This window comes from Empidonax traillii, unplaced genomic scaffold (assembly GCF_003031625.1).
Source record: "Empidonax traillii isolate 1590-97213 ecotype Southwest subspecies unplaced genomic scaffold, ASM303162v1 scaffold26:size2357266, whole genome shotgun sequence".
NCBI classification, from domain to species: domain Eukaryota; kingdom Metazoa; phylum Chordata; class Aves; order Passeriformes; family Tyrannidae; genus Empidonax; species Empidonax traillii.
Genome location: NW_020955219.1, coordinates 2,037,271 through 2,050,166, shown reverse-complemented (window position 1 = coordinate 2,050,166; position 12,896 = coordinate 2,037,271).

Below are 12,896 nucleotides of genomic sequence, written 5' to 3'. Positions count from 1 at the left end.
AAATGGAGAGTGTCAAAGTGTTTCATGGTGCTTATGTCTTCGTAAACACAAGATTTGCTGACTAGAGATAAAGCAAATGGAAGGTGAAATCCTGTGTTACAGAAATGAGAATAAAAATAATTACAAATCTGAGCATTTATCTTTCTCACCAAAATCTGAAGAATTACTTCTGTGCCCAAAAACTTGGCTGGTTTTTTTTTATTTTACAGCTACCCTAGCTAGTTTAATGAGAGACACCACTTTAATTTGCAAATCATGTCCCTTTTCCATTTGCCCAAGACAGGCATTTTCCTCATACACAGGTACAAATACACTATTTGCATAAATGCTTATTAAGGTTTTGTGAACAACTCTCTGCCCATATATCAAAGGACATCTGACAATTATATTTTTTAATTTAAAAAATTAACATGATATTTGATATCCCATACACAAAAGCCCCTGCCTTGTCCTGCTCTCACTACATGACTGCCAAGAGTAGGTGATAGGGATGGGATGATTGTTGCAGAATGACAACTAGTCGGAGAATTAGGTTTCACAGACTGTAATTTTTCATTTTGGAATGCAACAACTCAAAGTAAGTTGAGCTGTCTCTGAAAAGAGACCAACATTCCCCCATGCAATCAGGCCCCCTCAGATGCCTTCACAGGCAGTCATACTCAGGGTATCATCTATTTGCTGGCTTGTTTGCACTTGGAGGCTCAGGCTCCACAATGCTTTAAGGAGCATTTATGGATAGGACATTCATGTTGCCTTTGTATAGTATCACACCAGTAACAACAGGTATTTTCTCCTAAATTAGAGGGCTAAATGAGAAGAAAATGTACTAATGTGCTATGCATATGAGTGTTAAGGAGATAGTTACCATAGGAGTGGTGACTGCATGTAATCACTCATGCCTTTCAATTTCAGCAACTGAAAGAGAAAAAGCATGCTATGGAAGTCAGATTCAGATCAGGTGTAAAAGTGGGCAGCTTCCTAAATTCAAGGGGGGTAGCATCATCCTGCACCAGACCATAGACTGACCAGCACGCAAGAGGAGAAAAGGGAGAACACCAGAGGAACGCAGAATGCCCACCGACTGGCCAGTGAGCTCTAAGGCCAAAAATCCAAACCCTGGTTGTGCAACTGTGATTTGAATGGACCAAGTCTGGAAATGGCTTAGCAGTCCATCCACTAAGAGAAAACTGGCACTCATTTCTTTTGAAGGACAGTCTTGCTGTAGACAGTGGGTCCTGTGCTAATAGGAACAGTATGAATGGAGAATATGTAGGTCATGAAGCTAGTTACACCTTATCCCACACATGAGTCTGTTCCTCCTCTCACTGAAAGTCCGTGCTCAACAGTAGTAAAGCTGCTCAAAGACTTTGAAAAACTGACAGGAAGGTATTTTGGTAATCAAAACAAAAGGTAAGCACAGCAGATCACCTCAGGCTGGACCTGCTTTTGGGTCTTGGATTCCACTGGAGAGAAAAGAATGAAACGTTACAGCTGTTCACCACTGAAGCATAGTTCTGCTGCTCCGGAGGAGTAAATGGGAAGCTGTGATGCTGCGTGGAGCTGGAGATGTATCAGCACTGCAGCATGAGCCCAGGAGGCAGGATAAAGGTTCCCAGAATATTTCTCTCACAGTCAGTATGTGTTCACTAGGATCAAGTTGCCTGCAGTTTGACAGTGTGGGAAAAAATTAATCCTTGTGAGGATGCTTTTAATTGCCTAATGTGGACTGTCAACTCTAAAGAGCAAAGTCTGTGAAATTATACACTGTGAAATCTGGACTGTGCATTCTGAATTGCTCAATTTTAATGTAACTTGGGAATCTCTGTAGTCTGTAGAACTGTAGTTGTGCAATCACAGATGTCAGTGAAGGAAGTGGTAATTATTTTCTCTATTTAAAAATTCCTTGTTTTTTTTCTCAAGCTTTTTCTGGAGAGTTATTTCCAATATTGTAGATCTTTCTGGATAGCACACTCTAATACTGAATCTGCTTTTTTGGCAATTGGTTATTTCTAATTTATCATTAATTTGGGACTAAGCAATACTGTGCTACAAGAACTTATAAGCAGTTCATCCTCACTTTTGTGATCAAAAGAAAGAGAAATGTTAACCCAAATGCCCTGTGAATATATAATCTAAATAAGTTTATAAACAAAATTTCCAAACTATTTAACAACACTCCCCGTATAAAGTTTCTCATGTATGTACATCTGACAGGAAAAGAAACTTAATAGTTTCCAAATGTAATGCTATACTGAGCTGTGGAAGTTGATATATATTGCTGTGTATCTGAAGCAATGAGTTTTTGTGGTCAGGAAGACTCTGCAAGGATTAGAGAGATATTTCAGCAGTGACATGGCCAAAACAAACAAATACAAATATTTACTACTTTTTCTAATTCAACCTGATAGTTACTGTTATCAGTAACTGCAGAGTGTGGAGGTGACAGGTTTTGCCACTGGAGGAGCAACAATGACTTCATGGAATGGTAACTGGTCCGAGTTTTATTTTTTAAAAATATGTGAAAGTCTCTCATGGGTGAGAGAGCACAGATAAAAGAAAAGGCTGTACTTGTTCTGTGGGATCACTGTATACCTATACAGAGCACAAAGAGCCAGGTAGGAAGATGCACACACCTCAGGTGCTATGTAGCCTTAGACAAAAATCCTGGTATTCAGTGTGTTTCAGAAAAAGAAATGAGCTGTGAAGCAGAGCAAAAGGCTGTTGTATCGAATGTTAAAGAAGTATACAGGACATTTATGTTGCCTTTTTGTATAGTATCACACCAGCAACAACAGGTATTTTCTCCTGAATTAGAGGGCTAAATGAGAAGAAAACTAACTAATGTGCTGTGCACGAGTATTTAGGAGATAGTTACCATAGGAATGGTGACTGCATGTAGTCATTTATGCCTTTCAACTTCAGCAACTAAAAGAAAAAAGCATGGTATGGAAGCTCAGATTCAGATCAGGTGTAAAAGCGGGCAGCTTCCTAAATTCAAGGGGGCAGCATCATCCTGCATCAGATCATAGACTGACCAGCACGCAAGAGGAGAAAAGGGAGAACACCAAAGAAACACAGAGTGCCCACCAACTGGACAGTGTCTTTTATTCTCCTCTTTCTAGAGAATTACTGACATTTCTAGACATTTAAGAAAAATTAAGTGTAATTACTCCTTCTAAACCATCTATTTTTCTCTCACACAAAATCTGAACTGTTCTGCATGTGCTGCCTGGTATACAGAGATGGACATGTAGCATTTCAACTGCTTCCCATGCTATGACCACAACATACTCTGAATATCATCTGAAGTTCCTCTGAAATACCATCCTAGCTTCATCACACACTGAGTAAAGTTTCACCACATCCAACTTTAAGAGTCTTCAGTGAAAGTTCTGTAATCTGAGCTGGCTGTCCAGATCCCCTTCTTATCCAACACACAGAAACAGGCACTTAGGGGAGCTGACTGTCCAATCTACATGGACATCCTCCTGCAGGTGGCTTCAGCAGTAGCACTACCTGGTACTTCATCATCTCTGAAGGAAACCTGGATGACTGGCTGAGGTTCACCTCGCTGCACAGTAGAAGATTATGTTTGGACACATATCCTACCTCAGATATCAGAAACTGATGATCTGGTGGTTTTTGTGGATATCCCTGCCACGTTTTCCTTTGAATGGCTTCTCAGGTGCTCCATGTAACCTTCCCTTCTGGAGCATCCCCAGTGCCCAGCTCTGTGTGTGGGCTCACTGCCAAACATTCTGCACAGATAATGCTGTTTATATTATCTGTCCTTATGGAATAAGTTCATCTGAGGTCTGTGGGGTTAGACCAGTCTAAATTGGAGGAATATTGCCCCTTGCAATAATTGTTTGCTCAGAGTATTTATCGTAATAAATTGATAGATCAGCTCTAACCTTCTTTTTTATAAAAAGAACATTAATTTATTTCCTAGCTGGCCCAGGAATATAATAGTTTAATTCTTTATTTTTCTTTTTAATTTTTCAAAATCTTTTCATTCTTAATTAGTTCCATGGTGATTTCAAATTTCCCCAGACACTGAAATGTTTCTATATCACATTCACATTAAAGATAACAAAGTAAATTCTCAAAAATAATTGCTGTCACAAGTATTCCTGTCACAAGATCTGGCAAGTGTTTGAGGATATTTATCTAAAACACATGCAGAAGAACTGTATAATAAGAACAGAGGAAAGAATGAGCACTTATCAGTAATCTGTTTTGAAATTAGTAAATGTTGATCCTTAATTGGCAAAACAGCCTTCCTTCTCTTTCTTTATTTCAAATTAAAAATGGTGTTTTATGCTATAAAAGAGAAAATTTCATTCAGAAAGAGTAGTTATTAGATTAAATTACCATTTTTGGGGGTTTGCATTCTTTTCCAAACTTTCAAAGAGTTACTATCTTGGCACTTTCATGACAAGGGCAAAACCCCATGGAACTTCATGTGCTGTCACCTCTATTGAAGAACAAAGAAACCTCACAAATTAATTCATAAATAACTGAAAGGATAGAGAGTCACTCTGAGTTAAGTACACCTTTGTTCAATGTGATTGAGCACCTTGAAGATATAAAATGTAAACCCATAGGCCTTTCTGCCAGAATATATCACATCCAAGGCAGCTTTTGCCATAGTTTTCAGAGCTCTTTATACCTTTGACCCTATTTTCTGACAGCAGCTTAGTTATGTTTTCTTTTTAACTCCAGCTACGTTTGGTATGAGATATGAGGGCAGGATTATTCAGAAACTCATATTGCGAGGGGTTTCATTTTATCTTCAAAGGGTGTCAGTAGGACCAAAATTTGCAAGTCTGAACTATGTCAAGCAGTAGACAGAGAACAGAAGGTTGGTCAGCAATATGCCATTGCCACGGAAGAATGAACAGCATAGCATGACTGACAGTACAATAGTTATAATTTACCATGTAAGAAACTGCATTTTCTTTTAGGCTTGATTATTTATCCGGGAAGGATAAAGGCCAAAGTAGCTCTTAGTTATTGCTAGGAACTTGCTTTAAACCCCATTCCAATGATATTTTTTTTAATAATATGAACCAACTTTCTGCATTCCTACCTACCTTACCCATACTGTCTTAAAGCATTTAATAGAGTTATGGTAGCTCAGATGGCCTCTCATGATCACTCACAGACTGTTAGCATCTTTTGCAACAGCAACCCCACTGCTCTTTCTACTTGGAATACAACTAGAGAAATTGCTTTTTGCTACGTAGGATTGGATTTGAATATAGAAGGAGTTCTTTACAATAACCTGTATAAGCATCTGTCCTGTTGCTTAGGCTCCTGATTTTAAAACCTCCCCAGCTTCTGGGAGGTTGTGAGAAAGATCACATCAAAAATTCCCTCTGTATATTTGCCCTCTCTCTACTGAAACAGTTTATCCTTTTAAGCAACATTCATGTTACAATTCATGCCTAAATACAGGCGAAAAAGGTATCTAAGCTTTTGTTACTATCACTAAGCCTATTTCCTAGTTCCCTATTTTATAGACAGAGAGTTGAAGTAACAGAATAGAAGAAAGAAGGAATGAACTCACATCTCCAAAATGCCTTGTCAGTCACTTGCCTGCCATGACTTAAATGGCATGTTCTTGCTTTTATCTACAGATGTAGGAGTAAGTTCCCAACTGATGATTCTTTTTCACAGCACCAGAAAATAAAAATAAAGTAGCCAGAGCTTTGCCCTGCATTAGGCAAATGCTTATATTGACAAAAAGAGCTTCACAACAAACATGAAACAAATGAATTTCGTTCCATTCATTCACGGAATTTCCTTATAGAACAGCTATTGTTAAGAACATGGATGAGTCATTAGGCTTAAGGTAGCTTTGAAGTTTTTTAGGTGGGCATAAATAGTTATAGTACAAACTCCTCCTGTTTATTTTAGTAAAACTCAGTTCTATCAACAAATTCAGTGCATGCAACCAAATATGACAAGCTATAACTTTAAAGTGCATTTGGGAGAAGTATGGGCTCGTAGCTTAGTGAAAATACAGACATGAGAAAAGTCAAAATGGAGTCTCAAGGTCTGTAGTTTTAGTTTTATTGCTTTTAATAGGCACTCTAATATCAGAGTAATGGAGTAAGTGGATAAAAGAAGCTTTGTAACTTCAGCTATGAATTTGAAACTATGACAAAGTTTACAGTCTGGAGGGGCATATGAAAATAACAGAACAAACCAAATCACTTACACTGTTACTGGTTAAAACTACTATGTTTTCAGGCAGTTTAAATACACAGTGATAAATGAACGTATCTGAGATTGTAAAACATATTATAAAGGCAAATTGAGATTGTCTCCTGATAAGAACCTATCAAGCAAGTACAATTTTTTTTTTAATTTTGTATTTAATTTAGATCACTGAAAGCTTGATCCAGTTCTCAGTCATTACTTTGGTTTAAAACAGTGTCCTTCAGCTTCACTGGGCTATGGACCAAATCCTTTATGGACATAGTAACTCTTCCAGTAAGTCAAAACTCACTTGCATACCCAAAGCCTTGACTACTTCTTTTACTCATAAAAGTTGCTCTTAAAAAAGATACTATTTTCCTCTAAAAACATGTCTTCAGTCTGTCATCCACCACAACACAGTGGATAAAGAAAAAATATAGAAAAACAAACAGAACTTCTCTCCAGGCCTGATAATTTTTCTAGAATATTATGAGATTTTCTGATCAGTAAAGGTTATACATTATTTGCATTGTCAAAACTGTCTGTTAAAATTCAAAGTTATTATTTTCTTTTGTTAGTGAGAGTGCTGCAACTCTTTATAAAATGATATCTAGGACAACAGAACAATTGTCTGTGATAAATGTACAATCTTTCAATCCCTTAAAGAGAAGTTGTGTTTTCTTTGTGGTTGCTATTGATTCAAGCAAAACATCTCTCTACCTAAATGGTTACCACTGTGGCTATTAATCACACCTTGCTGTTCATAAATAATGAAGATTGCACCTCAAGAATGATAACCTTTAATTAAGAAGAATGCTGTAAAAGGACTAGAAGCTTTTGGTAGTTTAGTTGGCATTTCAAAATAACAGCTCTTCATATCCTCTTGAAAATCATGTTTTAGTGCACTTTGTGTAGTGCCTGGTACATTTTAAGAAAGTGGTTTGATCCTTTAATTGGCTCTTGTAGCTATTTTCTCTCTCTAACAAGAAAAGTTTAGCTTTCTAGTTTTTTACAAACAGATTTCTAAAATCTGCCACGTAAAGTAGCATACTTTATGACATGGCTTTGTGTAGTTTTCTTCCTCTGACATGCACATCTGGCCAAGGCACAATGCAAAAACATTCTGGTTGTAATCATTCCCATTTAGGCAGCATGAAAGACAGAAGCTCTTGCTAGCATTCTGGTAAAGATACAAATATTACTACATTCATATTTAACATAACTTCTTTACCATCAGGCAACAAGAAATAGCTGTCACAACTTTCAGAATACAAATTTTTTTCCTGTTTTTTAAGATTTGCAGTATAGATTACAAGTGAGAGAGAATGAATCAGTTCAGGAAAGTGGATAGCTCTAAACCGAAATTCCTCTTCACTGGAGTTGTGAAGTCAAAACAAGTATTTAGCTTTTGGATTGTTTCTATTATTCTTCCTACTTAAGCAAAGAAAAGACAGAGGCACTCAGTTCACTAAAGATAAAGAAATACAGATATTGCAGTCTTTCATGGAAGCTTTGCATTGTTCCTTATTTTGTTGCTTTAATCTAAAATCAAAATAATGTTAATTGAAAGAATATGGTGGCTCTTTATACATAACAGTTCTTCATACACAAAAACATAACAGTCTAGGAACAATTATTTCATACCTTGCAGATAAAAGCAGAGGTTTCTTGCGAGATTTGTGGCTGTTTTACACACTTACAGTAGTTTGTTCTTTCGTGTACCTTGGAAAAGCACTTGAAATTTATAATCAACTCCAGAGCTGAGTTTGACTGTGATTCTTTGAAATCCTCCCTAGCAGCTGAACTCAATTACAGAACACTGCTCTGTCCCTCCTCATGCAATGCCACTGAAATCAGGGAGTGGAATAGAGCATGTATATGTTACCATCCATGTTAAGAAAAAGTCTGAGGCAGTTGGAAGTTTGTGCAATTTAAAGTGGAAATATACACTGGCTAACAGTTGGCATCTGCATATAGGCCACTTCAGAAAAGGAGAAGGCAGATGGTTGTATATAACCCAGCTCAGGAAACAGACAGAAAAAGCTTTGAGAGAGATGACTATAACTTAAAATGCAATCAATCCATTTATGTATAAAAAATTAAATCTGCCCTAGTCTTTCCCTTTGAGTCATGCATATCTACCATATTTAATCTGATATACTCACATTTTTTTTTTTTTATGGCCAGTCTCTTCGCGAACGAAGAACCGGGGAAGGTCTTTCCACCTTCCAGCCTGCGCATTGGATTTTTTAGGTGAGACACAGTGTGCGCGGAACTGAGCCCACCCTTTCATCCTGAGGTTTGTCTGCCGGGGCCAAGTGAGCTTGGACGGTGGCAGCGAGGTCCTCAGGACGTAGATGGATTGCCTTACAGGGCTAACGAGCTCCATCTGCCCGGGATACTCACATTAAAGACTTCATGAACAGACATTTGCAAATCTCTTCTCTTTCCTCTTGAATTCATGTTGGCCTAGAGGAGCATCAGTCATAGGCCTGTTCATGCTTAATAGTATGATTGCTCAGAGGCAGCAAAGGGTGCCAAAGATTAATCAACCCATTAAAAATAAAGAAGTGATTACAATAATCTCCAGAACTATACCAAGAGCTGTTACTCTGAAACAAAAGCCACATTAGATGCTTTTCCTGTCTCTTTCTTACTCTGCAGAATTTAGGAAATACTTCTCTCCTTGTTACTAAGACCAAACTACACAAATACAATCATGGTTTCTTTTTGTCCAGTTTTACAAATACACAGAAAAAGATTCAAAATAAAAATAAAATGAATGAAATGGTAATACTAAGATCTACTGATACTATATAAGACCACTTTACTCATAAAAAATATTTATTAATTAGGCATTCACAAGAGTACCTTTTTCTGAAATTTTATTGAACTAAGAGACCGATCTTATTCTCAGGGAAGTCAAGACCTTTTGCCTCTGAAGCCAGGACTATGTAAGGGCCACAATTTACTTTAATGCTTTAGTCAAATTATTTATTTGCTAAATAGAATGTTTTAGTAACCAAAAGTGTGTATGTGATGTATCCGTTGGCACCAAGTTATATAGTATATTAGTAATTTTCCCATACTATTTCACTAATAGCTACCAAGAGCACATTTCTCTGGTTATGGAAATCTGTTAAGTGTTCAACGCTTGTCTGATGATTTGTAAAACAACAAAATCAAAGAAGTAAGTTCCCTGATGGTTTTTTCAGTCAGAGTAAAACTTGCAGTGGATTTGACCTTGGTGACTGAATAAACAAAAGTAAGAATTTTTAAAGAATAACTGATGATAGTATTGTATTCTGATATCAAAGAACCTACAGTAAAGTCAACTCATGGTCTAAATTTCAAAATTTTTCTGGTATATAGAGCTGGCTACAGAGTAAAACTATCTACTGCGGAAAATTCAAACTGAGGTTTGCATGCCTGAGTTTAAGTTTGGAATGCCTTATCAGCTGGAGACAGAACAGTATGCCAGCAAAGGCCCAGGCAGAGATGCAAACAGATCTGTAAGGGCAAGCTTTAGCAGCTTCCAGTACAACTTGGAAAGGATGAACACTAGGGGAATACTGCCTCCTTATGCTGACCCATCAGCTCGATCTGTGCACTATCAAAGAGCAGCGCAAGGGTTTGTGGAGCTGCCTTAACACTTGTACATCAGAAGAAGATGCAGGTAAAGCCACTTTCCTTCTGTTGTAGTACTAAGGGTAGAAAACTGCTGGCACTACTTAAAGAAAAGGTGTTTGAGACCTAAAAGGTAAGGAAAGTCGTGTAAGATTTATGCATACAATCCCTCTCTTGTGTGAAATGATAGGATCTTAGAAAAACAACCCAAATATTTTAACGGAGGGACTAATTTTTTATCCGGATGGAATGAACAGAGAGAAATAAAGAGCAAAAATGGTTTCAAGCTTAAGGAATCAATTCCCAGGAAGTCAACCTACCCAAACCCAGGAGAGTAATCTGCTGGGGAGAATTCAAACCAAGTTTTGAACGCCTCATCTCCTGGCTGATGCCACTGGTGTTCCCCTTCAAGAGTCACAGTTGGCACTTAAGAGTTCTTAAGACAAATACTAGTTTGTGAATTCTCTTAAATACTAGACCTGTGACAGAACACTACCAGAACTGTGACAGAAACATTCAGAGTCTTTCTTTTGTTAGTTTTCATGCACCTCTTTGCATGAAAAGATGCCATTAATTTGTTATTGTGGTATATTTCTGAATCAGGTGGCTGACGCTGTAATTCTGAGTTTTGTACCTATTACTCAATTTTCATCACTGTTATTTGCTTTCTTCCCTTCAAACTCTTTTAATTTTGTCATCCCTAGAGAAAGGACAATCTCTTTGGGGACATTACTCAGCAATGCCAACAACACTGCTCTAAGAGCAGTAGTCACGAATGTGTAAAACACACAACCTCTAACAAGGACTGAAAAACCATGATGTACATGAATCCGTGCCAGCAAAAGAGGTTAGCTTACATTATTCATGGAAGAGATAAGCATTGACATCTGAAAATATCTTTTAGGCGAAATGATGCTGCACGTCACCACCAGCACCATTGTTTAAACCTGATACCATGGTTATGTGTTTATTCAAGTGAAGGGGTACCTAAGTCCTCAAATAGTGTGGAGAAGAAATTCCACTTATCATGACTAATCGGAGAGGAATTCAATTTCTTGGATTTTATTACTTTGGAGTAGTCAGTGTCTTCTGAGCTTTGTACAACTAATTTTGGACATTGTTGTGAGTGGACTATTTGGGTTTGTATACCAGAGTTCATCAACCCAGCAGTGCAAATAAGGGTCCATAATGTTAACAGGGTAACATTCCCAAGCAAAAACTTTGAATCAGTCCAACTGGAGTGATCCAACACTATCACTGTTAAACACTACTCTATCCAGTAGCTCATCTCTGACAACAACCAGTAATGCACAGTCAAGGGGAAGAATTTTATAAAGAGGTGAGGTGTTAACAAGTTTCTTCTGTAATACACTCGGTCTGCTGCTGGCAGCTGGGAGCTCATGGACTTTCTGAGCCAGGATTTTCATTTGAACCCCTGAATTCATCTAATGTCTGTTTGGCTGGAAGAAGAGCTGGAAGAGCAACTAATTTCTGAGTACTGTTTGTATGCTAGAATGGTGCCACTACATTGCTGTATGGAAAACTATGCCGAATGCGCCATATCTCGAGTCTCCTTTTACACAACCTAAAAGATGTTTTCTGATTCATTCGCCTAAAACATTTAATAAAAAATGAGGAGTGTGCAGAAAATCTTTCATAACACCCAGCCAAACCCTCTCTTGAATTCTAGTGACCTTCAAAATTCTACAGTAGAAAACCAGCTAATTCAATCTTAAGTGGAAAACAAACTGAAAGTCTTTCCTGAAAACATGTATAAGTATGAGGGATTAAAAAGTAACTTAAGAAATGGTTAGAACCAGGTATTTCTTCATAGAAGAACTTCAAAAGAGAGAACTGTAATTGAAATCTTGAGGGAAGCAAATCTACTAAAGAGGCAGCAGTAATTTGAAGGTACGAGTACTGTTAGATGTTGAAGGTGCAAGTTCTGTTGGATATTGATTAATAAGTGTTGACATAACAGGCAATGTTATCTTTTTTCATGCTTTCCTTCGTTCAAAACCAGAATATATGGAGTTTGAAAACTGCTCTATCTTAAAAGAGTTTATATATATATATATATATATATATATATATATATATATATATATATATATATATATATATATATAAATTTGTTCTATTTAATCTCCGGATGAAAGCAGCAAAGGATAAGGACCCTTATTAGGAAAATTTCTTTTTTTCCCCAGTATTTTCACTGTGACTGTTTGTTATCAGTATGACTGCAAAGGCTATCCCAGGTTTTTGTGTCCTTTCTTTGCTCCCCATGGAGACTTGGATGGATTCACTTCACACAAAACAAACTTGTTTCTCCACCCATCAGAGATAACTTCTGTAATTGTACAAACATCAGAGTGTAAATCCTGTTCTGATAAATTAGAAATGTCAATTCTGTGAATGAAGCTTCACAGTATGTTCTTTTGAGCAGTTATAAACAAGATATGAATATTGTATCTGACATAACAAAATCTGTACCTCATTCACAGCTTTCACAAGGAAAATAAAACCTTCACATCATTACACAGGGGACTTCTTGGAATTGCAGTTGGAGATGATGATTATGCGGAAACTGAGACTTATAAATGCTTTATTGTTTTGATGGAAATCATCCAAGAAGGCAGATAAAAGGCTTAAGGAGAGCTAGCTAGGAAACAAATCAGAGACCTAAATGACCCTACTGGAAAAATAAATTGTAGAACTTAACATCTGGTTCTTGCAGTTGTCAGCTCACTCAGCAAAGGGTCGGACAGATTAGCTGCTTGCATACAGAATATAGGAAGGAGAGTAAAGACTACATCATATCAACAGTAGCAGGCAGTGCCAAGTAAATACTCATAACCTACAGAGATAGCAGCTCGTAGCAGTGTATGGATATATAAAGTTTGTGACCATGCTTTGGTGTGACCCGTCTTCACTGGTGCAGCCATGCAAACAATAACTGGTGATTAGCTGTTTTTTAGGGAGATGCATATGGAACCTTAAGCATCACACTAAATATTCAGCATGAAATCACCTTGGACTTTGCTGCAAACTTTTAACAGAGG